This window comes from Ostrinia nubilalis, chromosome 8 (genome assembly GCF_963855985.1).
Source record: "Ostrinia nubilalis chromosome 8, ilOstNubi1.1, whole genome shotgun sequence".
Classification (NCBI taxonomy): domain Eukaryota; kingdom Metazoa; phylum Arthropoda; class Insecta; order Lepidoptera; family Crambidae; genus Ostrinia; species Ostrinia nubilalis.
Window position 1 is genome coordinate 1,344,648 of NC_087095.1, and position 13,927 is coordinate 1,358,574.

Sequence of the window (13,927 nt, forward strand, 5' to 3'; positions counted from 1 at the left end):
ACTGCAAATTAGTGCCAATGCCCCAATTAAAGCCTCACATTAAGCATACTTACGAAACCAATTCATTCTAAGCTGATGTATCCCAAATATGCCATAAAGGGGAAAGGAAATGCAGCACCTTTTTTTGTGCTTGAAATAAGTAAAACTATTTAGAATTTTCAAAAAGATAAGAAGAAGAGAAAAGCTATATGTGCAAGATTTAGTCAATGTAAAAATAGGTGACTTATATGAAAAAATAATATACATAGATAGACATTGATTGCGCAGAAAGAAAAGAAGAGACTCTGGAATAAAAAAAGCGTTGTAGACAACAGTTTGAGAAGTATAATTTGTAGGAAGTTATTTTTGAAAAGACCTTACGAGAAGACCAGATTTATCTCGACGGTTTTATCCAGAGTCTAAGTAGCTCAGATGGAAAAGCAGTCGCCCGGAAAGCGAAAGGTTCGATTCCCGCCTTAGGCAGTTCGATTTTACAGTTATTTATAATTTAGTTTCAGATTTGTCTCTGTATGAAGACCGAATGAGACCGAAGTCTAACCTAGTGCTCTGGTCTGGGGAATTCCAGCATATTTGGCTCAACATCGCTGTGGTAGAGCAGTCGCAACTAGCACAGTAGATAAATATATATACTGTGCAACCCTGGCCACTAACACCGACGCAACATCTAACGGACACGGGCGGCGTCGGCTCATGCCACCGGACCCCTCGGGCCTCGGACGAATAGTTTGCGTCTTGCTTTTAAATTTAGGTTCTTTCTGTTGAAAGGCTGTGCTTGTCAAAATCTTAATAAGAAATAGGGTTCAAGAATTTTCAGAATCTATTGTTAGAGATGGGACACTTAATGGCTCCTCATTATTACAGACCTTATGATAGCGGTTAAATTAGGTATTATTCTAGTTATCAAATCATTAGAAAATACTAATTATTATGTGTATGTGCTATCCATTATTTCAGTGGACAGCTGCCTTTATCAAAGGTGACAAACATCAATTAATGTAGAGTGTAGACTTATTCGTGGTATCAAGAAGATTTTTGAAGAGACTGAAAATATTTCACAGGCCATTCCATCCTTTTATTTTGACGTTTGTTTTTTCGGCACCATGAAAAAAAAGTGATACTGATAGATCTTGACGAGCACACCAGAGAACCGAAAGACGACCGTCCGAGCGCGCGATTGGAGCCCCGCTGCCGGCGGCGCCCGGACACCCAGACGTGCAGAAGGGGCCGCGCGCTGCATACATTATCCGGATCACCTTTGGCGGCGCACTTGGGCGGGTGCGCGCCGCCGTCCCGCCTTACGGCCCTGAGGTGGCGCGAGATGAGCAAGATGGCCGCCGTCCGCGCCGCACCTGCGCGCGACGCCGACACCGCCACCCCGCGCCGTGACGCGCGCCGCGTGCCCGGCTCGTCCAGCGTGCCGCTCGTGCCCGCGCTTGCACTCGTGCGGGAAGAAGCGCGCGATGACGCGCGGGTTGCGCTCAGCGTTCCACCTGCAAAGGGGTTTGGGTTGAAGGCTTTCAGGTCAGAAGAATCTTAGATGAGACAGTCTACTCAAATCTTCAGCAGACGGAGCTGATACTCGGAGCAACACTAAGGCTGGGTTGCACCATCTTACTTTAACTTTGACAAACGTCAAAAATCTGTCAAATTCCATACAAAAAACACCGGTTTTCGTCATAGTTACGGTCAAAGTTAGGTGGTGCAACTCAGCCAAGACTATTACCACAATTTCGCAGTGATTAACGCCCGTATTCACAAACATTACTATGAGGTTTCACAGTGCGCGTAGACGCACAGGGTCACACGAACCAATCACAGAGCTCTATTCAACGATGTGCGTTCGATTTGCTGCTTCACTTAAGCAAGTATCGTTTATGAATACGGGCGTAAGCAAAGGATCTTATTAGTAGAGTTTCAATAGTCAGGCAGGTTCAAAATTCAGAGTTCTTACTAATCTAAGACTTTGTCTTGTGTTCGACATGATATATGCTTTGGATCTTAATAGTTTCATTACGCAACTGAAGCGAGAGCCAGTCATGAGCAGTCTGCCCATCATATCTTGTTTGTGGGAGTGTGATCTTTGGAAACATGAACGTGATATAATGCTTAATTCAATACAACATACATCTGTTTCCGCAATTTATTACACCGATCTTGTCGCGACAAGGAAAAATTTCAGTGCTTTTAAGCGATTTTGTGAAAAATATTATTGGCAGGTAGTTGCTAATTGCTCATAAGATAGGCCCCTGTTGCGGACAGCCGCTCGGGCGTGCGGAAATAAGAAAAACCTTCGGTTAAAATGAAGATATATTTCTGCAAATAAATGCCCACAACGGCTATCAAAAACAATAAAAACTTCAATACTAAAACAAAAGGAACAAAAGTAATAAAAAAAGTATAAAAAACATAGACAATATAAAAAAGAGGTTGGTCCACCAATCGGTTCCCAACAGCCCCCTTAATTTAATTTATTGTCCGTGGTGCATAATCTTTTCTTGAAGGTTTTAAACCTTTGTTTGTCACCAGTCATCCGCTTTGCAATGGAGGGAAGTCGAACCTTAATTTCGAACTCCTCCTATGTTCTTCTGATTAATTTCGTTGCGGGTCCAATGACAGTTTAACTTTCCCCCGGGACAAACTTGACCTTCATTGGTTGGGTTTTTGTGGCGGTCAAGCTGTAGATCCTGGCTACACAGGAGTTGCAGTGGTGGGAACGAGAGGTGGGAATAGTCCCGTAACTGAAGCAAGAATAATACAGTAACGAAAACCAGCTTCATTAATTTGCAGACTACTTAAGAAGGCACCGATATAAGAACTTAAACACTTAAGCTTGAAACTGGGATTGAAACTTTTCAGCTTAGACACAAGAAGAACAGCTTAGAATCAAAATCAAAATTTTCTTTATTTGTTTAGACTAATTAAATTAGTACTTGCAAATCGTCAAATGCTCTTAAGGAGCCTATACATGTCTCATTCTTTTTCTGCCCTACCAGCGCTGCAGCGCTTCGAGACAAACATTTGGCAAGTGCTGAGAAGAAGCGCCGCAACAAACAACTGTCAACTGACCAGTATCGTTGAGCGAGTAGAGGCACGGAGGGGTGAGGCGCGCGTCGGCCAGGTGCGTAGGGTGGTAGCGCGCCTTGGTGTACAGATGCAGCACCATGCACAGCAGCCCCGCCAGCACGAAGATGCCCGACGCCACGCCCAGCAGCGTCGGCATGTCCGCTGTCAGCAGCACCAAGTCTAGACAGAAAGTCATGGGTTCAAGTCAACAGCATGAAATAAAGTGGTTGTTGGCGCTTCTCGGGTCCTCGGGCTTCATCGACATCGATCGGCCATCATCGTCTCCGCGCGAGGCGCCGGCACACTCCGTACGTGCCGTGCCCGACGCCCATTCAGCCTCTCGACCGTCACCGGTGTCAGACGCGGCCCTCCCACGTAGGCGCGAACTAGCGATATATTTTATTATACCTATGAAATACAGTCCGCCTTTAATTTATATATCTGAAGTCTAGTCAGACCCTAACAGTGGTGCAAAAGTTATTCTGTACCAAACCAGAAAGCATCCCTGTTTCTTCTTTCATCTCGTTCCCGTTCACTGGTTATTTACTTCAATGAGGTCCTGTGAAGTAGGCCTTGTGGTTGACCTGCTACTGACTGGAAAGCAAGTTCCATCGAGTATCTTCAAGACGATCCAGGAGACCCCCTGAGTGGCACCTGCCACTTGTGCTGTGGTACCCTGGTTCGCACTGGCAGAAGGGATAGATAACCTGCTACTGAACGCCACCTTACCTTCAGTGCAGAAATCCCGCTGCGTGGTACGAGTGGGAGGTGCTGTGGCACCCTGGCTCACACTGGCAGTAGGGATGGGCGACCTACTGCTAACTGGCACCTCACCTTCAGTGTAGAAGGCCCGCTGCGTTGGATGTGCCCTGGCAATACCGGCACTAAGGGTGGCTGATTATGCGCTATGGTTCCCTGGGTCACACTGGCAGGCAGCTGACCTGCTAATGACTCGGGCCTCACCTTCAGTGCAGAAGACCCGCTGCGTTGGATGTGCCCTGGCAATACCGGCACCCTTAGTGACTGATTATGCGCTATGGTACCCTGGATCACACCGGCAGGCAGCTGACCTGCTAATGACTCGGGCCTCACCTTCAGTGCAGAAGACCCGCTGCGTTGGGCGAGAGTGGGAGGTGCTGTGGTACCCTGAATCACACTGGCAGGTAGCCGACCTGCTATTAACTGGGGTCTCACCTTCAGTGCAGAAGATGCTGCGTTGGCCGAGAGTGGGAGGTGCTGTGGTACCCTGGCTCGCACTGGCAGGTAGCTGACCTGCTATTGACTGGGGCCTCACCTTCAGTGCAGAAGACCCGCTGCGTTGGGCGAGAGTGGGAGGTGCTGTGGTACCCTGGCTCGCACTGGCAGTAGGCGTTGTGGTTGACCTGCACGCATGACGCGTGAGAATCGAACGCGCGGCACGTCTGCCTGTAGAAGCACTGCTCGCCGAGTTTCTTCGCTGAAGGTAGAAATGATTTCGAATGTTAATCATCAAAAAACGACAGGTAGCATTAATTTGGAATGACTCTACCATTGTTTATTTAAACCCTTTGACGCGTAGTTATGTAATGTGTTACTAATATCTATTTTCTACTTAAGTACAAGAGGTCCAGGGTTCTTAGAAGTTCTTAACTAGAGTGGTTTGGAATCTAACCAAAAGTTTCACTGTCTAGTGATTCCTCACAAGTAGGTATTTCTTTGATAAATGGTTGTTTATTTGTAGATACCAGTATTACCAGCAGACGTAAACTTTTAAAATAAAATTCTCCATCAAACACATAAAAAGTTAATATCGTCTATCGTCTCAGTCTCCGTATACAAATTAATAATATTTTCGGAGTACTACGTATTTTTAGCTTTGCCAAAGATTTCAATATCAGACAAGATGAAGGGAATGGTTTATTTTGCTCCCAAATCAGATTGATTTAAAAGTTTTTCTCATTTCGACTCGGCGGCCATGCTAGATCTGGGGATTACGTTCGATTGCAAAGGGTAATTAATCTGATTGCAAGTTCGAGAGTTTTCTAAACGAAGTTGATAAGTGCATGCTAAAATATTTAGACTGATAATTATGTAAAATGTATTCGATAATTATTTTCGAATGGTAGTCCTAACGACAAATATTGAGATAAGATAGAAATGCTCGAAATGAATCTTGTATTCGTACACGGTTTCAATGATAATCTTAAATTCAAAAATAAAATAAACTTTAATCTAAATCTTTCCATGAAAAGGAAGCAAAGAGGCAAGGATGCTGCAACAGTACTTCCGCAGACTGAAATAAATCATGAGTGCGAAATTGTACCTTCCTACTTATACCAAAGTAATACCTACTTCCGTCTTCCGAATCTATCAATGTCATGTAAATCTTCCAGCCAAGATTATTTTTCGAGGAATTTGAATAAATTCGAATAATTTCCGAATTGACTTGGAAGTCGAATATTTGAAAAATGTATCTTAATGTTAAAGAATTATACCTCATTTTCAGAAAACACCTATCGTTTTCAATGTCTTCTTACTGCCTACTCGTGTTTCTTCTTAAAGAGGTACCACCTACATACTTGGGTATCCATAGGTGTTTCGTGTCTCAAGATCGTTTTATTTTTACGAATCTTGAGTCTTGACACGGGATTTCAAGGGCTCTCGAATTATTTCGATTCAAGGTTCGTGGAAATGAAACAATGTCTGGAGACAAGACAAGATCCGTATCTTCAATCTTTTGTAGTAATTCTTCAATTAATAATAAGCTGAATTGTAGCGTCGATTGTACCTACTCGATAGGATCAAAACATTGTTTTTAAAAAGTTCATATCAGCAACCACTAAACAAAAATTGCCTCAGCGCAAAATTGACTAAAAATGAAAATTGATGGCATAAGTAGGTGCTAAACAACCTGCAAACATTATGTAATACCTGACGTCATGGGCCAGCATAGGTCAAGATGTCAAGCTGCGTGTACTTACTAACTTTGTTAGGTATTGATTTATGTATCAAGGTGTACTAGGTTAATCATTATTGACCTATATTATTGGAGTAAAAGTATTGAACGTGAGTATGAATGGATGGATCGATCTTCACTGAAGGATTTGCACGAAATTTTATTAGGTAGGTTCGAAGGTCACGCAGACGAAGCCGTGAGCAGTAAGTAGTTCCATATCATACAGAGTAAACATTGGTCAAACTAACACAATGACGTAGAAACACAATCGTTGATAGAGGATCGTTATTATCACAAAATCGATCGATCTCAATTACTTATCTGATAAAAGGACGGTTAAATTTTACCTTCACGAAGATTCACGTTCACGCTTAACAAGTCAACTGAGTAATCCCGGAAATTCAATAATTAATTCCGAAGTATCCTTGGCACTCGATAGCTGATCAATAATTCTAAATTAACTTACAGGATGTTTGAAGCGCTTTGAACAGTTTTCAATTCAAAAAGGTAACACAAGCTAGCTGCTATATTTTATTCAAGATTTTACTGCTTTACTAATTTACATTTATAAAATATGTTTATTTTCAGGGTCCAAAATCCAGGATTTGCTTCATTTCCATTTGTATGGGTTTGTCGACAATGAGGATTTAGACCATAGACTACGGTCACGGTCATGAACAAAGACGGTGTTATCAACTGGGTCACAGCACCACCAGATGACCTTGGCGATCTAGCTCGGTGCAGTGCAGTCGAACCGAACGTGTGGAATCGAAAACGGACATGCAAGGCTCTTTCTAGAATGCTTCGCGAATACATCAAATCATAACGGATATTATTTTTTGAAGAGCAATAAAAGATAGAGAGCAAAAGGTAATATAGCGACTTTGCACACCCTTGAAAATTTTCCGATGTAGAGATTTGAAAACTTTACAGTATTTTTCTTCTGTTTAGAGCTGTCTGCGCCTTTCAGGATTTTCATTTGCAGTAATATCGTGCAACTAACTTAGGTACCTATTTTAATAAGGATAGGACATTCAAAGGAGCACAAATAAAATAAACGATGCTATACATATACAACATTGTATTAGGTACATATTTAGTTATTAGCAATATTATACAAAGACAGGATACAAAATTGAATACTGATGAATATGACGGAAATTCTGTTTTGTTACGATAAAACAATGATGTCATATTATTATGTAATTGGTAGTTGAGTATCAATATCTTACATCTTCAGCAAACAAGTCTTATTTAAAATATTTCAGGCGTATATTAGTAAAAGGTGACATGTAACTATGTAGGGGAGAGGGGGGCAGCTTTGGACAGGGGCAGCTTAGAACAAATGAATTTAAAAATCACTGGTTTAGGCTACAATGGTATAAATCATAATTTATATTGCCAGCACTGATGCGCATAGCTGTCACATCTCATTTTTAATATTTAACTGTAGGTTAACCGGTAAAAGTGTTTTATTGTTTTTGACTGCCAGTTTCGCACTTTTTTATTTTGGTTCTAAGGTTTTTGTGGACGTAGTTTTATAAAATAGTGAGTAGTTTGTTTACTATATGGAAGTTTAAATAGTTTTAATGAAGATTTGATAAGAAATTGCAACATAAAAGTATGTTTCGTTATTAAATTTATGTTTTTTTCTGGAAATATACCCATGGGGCAGCTTTGAACGAAATGGTTGGGGCACCTTTGAACTCTATCAATTTTCTTTTTTAAGTGGTATTATGAAACTTTAAGTTTTCTAATACTTCGTAAAAGGTTCTTACATAAAAATTAAGCAGATTGCTTTACTGTGACAGATGAAATTTTAAGCTGGGTGAAGTCCGGACAAAAGCTAGTTTTAGTAGTTGATTGATATTTTTTAAATTATGCAGTTTTGTCTTTGATGTGTCATTAAACAGAAAGTTTAATAGTATTAAGTTAATTGATATATCTTATATTTACTTTTTTTTAAATAATATCCCTAAGTTTTGTGTTACTTTGTACAGAGTGATTTAAAATAAAGTAAAAATGTTAAATTGACCCCAAATGACACTGATCATTTAGAATTTCGTTTATTAATTATTTAAAAAATACACATTCATAAATATTCAGTTTTATTCCATTGAAAAAAATACTAATTCAAAACTGCCCAAGGCGTGTTCAAGGCTGCCCCGACTACGGGGCAGTTTTGAACATTTACAGGTCTGTGCAAAAATCTAAATATCTTAATAAGCGTTCATGAAAAATTCAGAAGAACATCATTATTTTGTTGTGTGATAACCATGACCTCTACCTAGGAAGAAAAAATTTATGAAATCAGTCAAATTTAGAAGATATTTAATAAAGTATGAAAATTGTTCAAAGCTGCCCCCCTCTCCCCTACACATTTAATTAAGTTTCGCGCCGCATGTGGTTTCAAATTCAAATTCAAATTATTTATTGCATGTCACATGGGTAAGGGTTGACAAGAACATAATATTGTACATGTGACGCCCAGTGAAGGCGTTGCAAAAACTTAAAAATAACATTAAAATAGAGAATTATTTGTCAAACTAAGATAAAATTAAATAAACATTAAAATTTTCACTCTCTCAAAGAATCGCTCGTTCCAGCTGTTGCCGTGTGAACTATATATTTTATATCTAGATCTCCTTGTAAACTCGATAGTCTTTAATTAAACTGTCTCTGTGTTACGTCAGTGTGTAAATAGATCTTGCTTCATACAGGGTGGAAGGAACTGTTGGCAATAACTCGAGACTTAAATATTATGTAGAGTTTGGGGTCACTATTTCCAAATACAATGCTAATATCCGACTGTGTCATCGCCACTCGCCAGCATTCCATCCACACATGGTCTCTATGCACATAAGATAAGTACATTATTATGTGTGTGCACAACTGTGGACTAGTTAGTGTAAGACCATGCACCTGTTCTACAGCCAGAAATGGGTTCGATTCTCAGAGAGAGGGCACAATTTTCAGCTCTGTTTGTGTGGTGATAGAGCTTGTTATAAGTTAGCCTGCCTAGTTACCACCGTCTTATCTAAATATTTTGCCACAGCAACAATTTCTCTACGTATAAGGTAATACGAGTAGATACAGTACAATTTATTGGAGCGTTGAAATTGTGGAGAGATTAGTTCTAACTATTCTTCTTACACATCGACGTATAGTTCTCCTACATCCATCCTACACCCTATATTATACAGTTCCGTTCACTGGTAAGAGCTGGAGGAAGGGTGTGAGGAACCGAGATTGTATCCAACAATACGCGCACCTAATGATACAGCTCCACGTGCCACTATTATAGCGGTAGTTTGAACGTGTGTGTCTATAGAATGGTGCTCATGTGACGAGCCAGAACTCTTAATTGGATTCCATTTCGAGAACCAGGATATGTTTTTCATTGAACCAGAAAATATCAAAAGCGATATTTTTATGAAAAACACGTTTCAGGAAAAGTTGGCATAGGTAAATTTATTTATTTGAGTACCTATAAAATCTGCTTGTCTCCAGGTGATTAGGTGAACATGAGCCTCCCCGACCCGTGCGCCTAACGTAAGGAATAAAAGTTAAATCCTCCAATTTTGATAAAGTGGAGAAATAACCTTATTAAGGTTGTAGGAACGCGCTAGGTGCAGGCCTCTAGAAACCGGTAGAACTGGATATCATTTGGGGATATCTTTCAGCTGTGGACGTTCTATGGCTGAAATAATGATGAGAGAGGGTCGTGTTCATGCAGTGGAGACCAAATTAATGAGCTGATGATGATGATCTAATCAGAAATGAGGGGATCCGTAGGAGAACCAGAGTGTCATAGCCCGCAGAATCGTTAAAATCAAGTGGTAGTGGGCGGGGCACATAGCTCGTAGAGCTGATGGCCGCTGGGGCAGGAAAGTTCTTGAGTGGCAACTACGAGCCGGAAGACGTTGCGTGGGCAGGCCTCCCACTAGGTGGAACGACGATCTGGTGAAGGTCGCGGGAGGTGCCTGGATCCTTGGGGGAGGCCTTTGTCCAGCAGTGGACGTCTTTCGGCTGAAACGAACGAACGATGATGATGTGCTGATGATAGATAAAAGTCATACTCACGCTTAGCGCAGCCCTTAGCGACGCCGAGGGCGACAGGGTGCTTGGGGTCGCACTGGCAGGTCGACGTGGTGGGGTCGCAGAACACGTGCACGAGCCGCGGGTTGCACGTGAACTCGCACGGGGAGCCCAGGTACATGCCCTTCTCTGGAAGTAGAAAAAAAAACATTAAAAACTCCGGTACAGACAGATTGATTACCCAATTTTGTTACAAATTCAATCTTATTACAACTGTACAAGACCCCACAGTTTGCTTCAAACGTAATAATATCCCAGGATCTTTCATGTGGGGGTCAGTGAATATATGACCTTTGGATACAAAGTCAAAGTCAAAATTCATTTATTTGCATGGAGTATTAAAAATACACGGTCTGGAAGACGTAGCGTGGGCAGGCCTTCTACTAGGTGGACCGACGATCTGGTGAAGGTCGCGGGAAGAGCCTGGATGCGGGCAGCGCAGGACCGGTCATTGTGTCCAGCAGTGGACGTTGTGCCATGTTGGCATTAGGCTGAAACGAACGAAAATAGTGCTTACAAATCGTCAAATATTATAATGTAAAAAATAAAATAAAAGATTAATAAAAAAACATTCAATACGTTTAAATGGAAAGACGCAGACCAAAAGCTTCTTTGTTGCACCAAAAGCTCTACGGTCCCAACATGACATCTCGTAGCAACTGCGCTACGAAAAATGGCCGTAGCCTTGCCTATTTTATCGTAAGGTCATGATGACCCGATTCTGAAAACATGTAGTATAGTTTAGATTAGTGGTTCCCAAAGTTGTCTGGGCTACGACTCATCTAATACAAGTTCCCCAGCACGGGACCCATCTATAGGAAAGGACATTATCAGAAACCGCCTTAGATTCCTGGGCACAGCAGTAAAGTATCAAAATTAATCTCTTACTTTTTGAATACTTAAATATTAATTAGATTGTAACGGACACTTGGGGATTAGAAAATGAAATAATAAAAGTATTTTATATGTATTCCATAATACTATGACGACATCCGGACATTTTAGGGCGTGGCCTGCTCCATATCCTATGAAGTTCCATAATTTGTGTCGATAAAATCTATGTAAAATCGGCACAAGGCAATGCCGAACTTCATTGTTAGGAATCCATGTAATAGTGATGTTGACTGCGGTCATCATAGACAATAAGATACCGATCTTGTAAATAAAATAAATCGTCCAAATTGCTACAGTATGACTAGATTTTAATTAAAAGTTAAAAATATATTGCACGATACTACAAGAAGCTATCTAATGTGTCCAACTGGTCGAAGGTCATGAATAAAATAAAAAGAATTGTGATCATAACACTGATATAGACAATGACAACAATATGGGATCATCTTTAATATATCTGTTACAGTTTCAAATCCGATGAAAAATCCAATGCCGCTTAAAGTGAGAGAAATGTCTAAAGTTCTAATAGAATTGAAAGTTTTATTCGCTCAAAATGCTTATAACAATAAATTGGTAATACATTTCAAATATTAAGTACCTTTATAATGTATCGATAGAACCAAAATGATATCCTCTCAGCTTGGAAAGGGAAAACCCAGGATTGGGGGAGCGCTCCAGGCAATTTTTAGAACATTTCATAGGTGGTAGTAAATAATATTTATTTTATTATTAAAATTGAATATTTTGATATTGATAAAATTGAATATATCTTTCGATTCAAATACCGAATATTTTTCAATCGATAATAATTATCGAGAATTGTTAATAATATTCAATTAAAAGTTGTTCAATCCCTAGTCATGCATAGACTAAGACGGTAACCATGGAGATAGTTAGTTTGGTAAGTCACGTGTTAAATGTCAAGAGTGAAAAGTAAACATAGGATTCATGTTATTTATTTACGTGCAAAATGTAAGTAAGTAAATCATAAAAGTGGAACGCCGAGCTATTTCCAAAACCCGTCCAATATTATAATACAATTTGGCTGCGACAACTACAATACAGAACATCTCCCAAATCGATGTGTATAAAATAATATAATACAATACTAGTAAGTAAGAGGTTATGATAACAATATTGCTATCAATAAGTTTATAGAATTGGTCCGCCAGGAATAATTGTTCTTACATAAAGATTAGTGTCATTTAGAACCTAGAAAGTATTATTTCGGCACTGTTGATCTAACGGCGAACAATGTATGGAGAACGAACATTGTCCTTTCTATGTTAGATCGGCAGGGTGGTGTGTCGTTCTACAGGCAGGGCCCACTCAATGTTCGCTCGCGACCCACCACTGGGTCGCGACCCATAGTTTGGGAAACCCTGGTTTAGAATTAGATGATAACAGATAATAAAATAAAGAAAAGAACAAAAAGGAAAAGTAATTTATTTGGTAAGATTAAAGCATAATGTTTCATGATATCGTGTGTCTAACGAATTATAATATTCATCACAAGCTTCCTTGAAATCATTACAGAAAATACACAGATGTTATATGATAAGCCAGGTTCTGTTGCCAAGGTTTTGTACGTTTAGTAATATGAATATGGGCACAGAATAATGAGTACCTAGTACCTATTTACGATGAAGATAATTATGTAGAAAGTATTAGTAATTTACTGTTTCTGTCGGTATTTGATATTGTCATATCTATATATACAGGGTGTTAGGTAAATGGGTATATGAGCCGACACTAGCCCATGTTAACATGGCCATATAAATGGTATGGTGAAGTCAGATATTTGATATCATCATTTTATTTTTTTAAATTTTCATACAAAATATTTTTTATAAAATCCGATTTGTATGAAAATTAAAATAATTAAAATGAAGATATCAATTTTCTGACTTCACCATACCATTTATATGACCATGTTAACATGGGCTAGTGTCGGCTCATATACCCATTTACCTAACACCCTGTATAAAAGAAAGTCGTGTTAGTTACACCACTTATAACTCAAGAACGGCTGAACCGATTTAGCTGAAAATTGTCAGGGAGGTAGTTTAGAGCCAGGAGAAGGACATAGGATACTTTTTATCCCGTTCGAAATTTAAAAAAAAAAGTCTGCTTATTTATTGCCATTAAGGCGGAACAAAGTTCGCCGGGTCAGCTAGTTTATTATATTGAGCAAAATGGAAATTGTTAATAAATAAATAATGACATTGAATAGGGTAGGGTAGAGGGTGGAGCTGTTAAAACGGATGTATATTTGTGCCAGTTATTTGTATGAAGAATCGGGTAAATTTATTTCACCAAATCGGTGTACGAAGTTTCATACATTTTCAAACTAATTAAAAGACCGATTAAACTATCGGCTGACAAAAAGTTTGTGGTCTGTGGGGACTCTAGTCTTTGCCACAATTTGGACGATCATTTGATTTTGGAACGCATAATTAGAGACAGTTCGAATTTTGAAATAATGCGTTCTTTCGCGTTTGACAATCAGTGGCGCGCGATCCTACCATACACTTTTTTTATTCCGTGTGTCTGTTTTGGGACGCATAAAAATTGTGAAAAGTGAGAAATAAGTGGTTATTTGGCGATTTAGTGCCATAATCTGACTCCTAGACACAGGAGGAAAAGTATGGTGAAAGTGGAGGTTAGCATTTTCTACTATGTAAAAAGAATTTTATTGTTTCTGTAAATAAATTGTCAATCGATTTTTGTGTGATGCCCTCTCGTGGGCATTCGCGAAAATAATACAGGCCGGTAATTCCTGTAAAACTTTCTTTTTAATAAAATAATGGTTACCTACTTTTGTTTAATAAATTACACTTTATATTTCAGGTAAGTCATGTAATGATTCTACAGGAAAACTTCAAGCATCAAGTTAGTAAGTGTTCCTACCATTATTTGTTAGCAAGTAAGCACTTT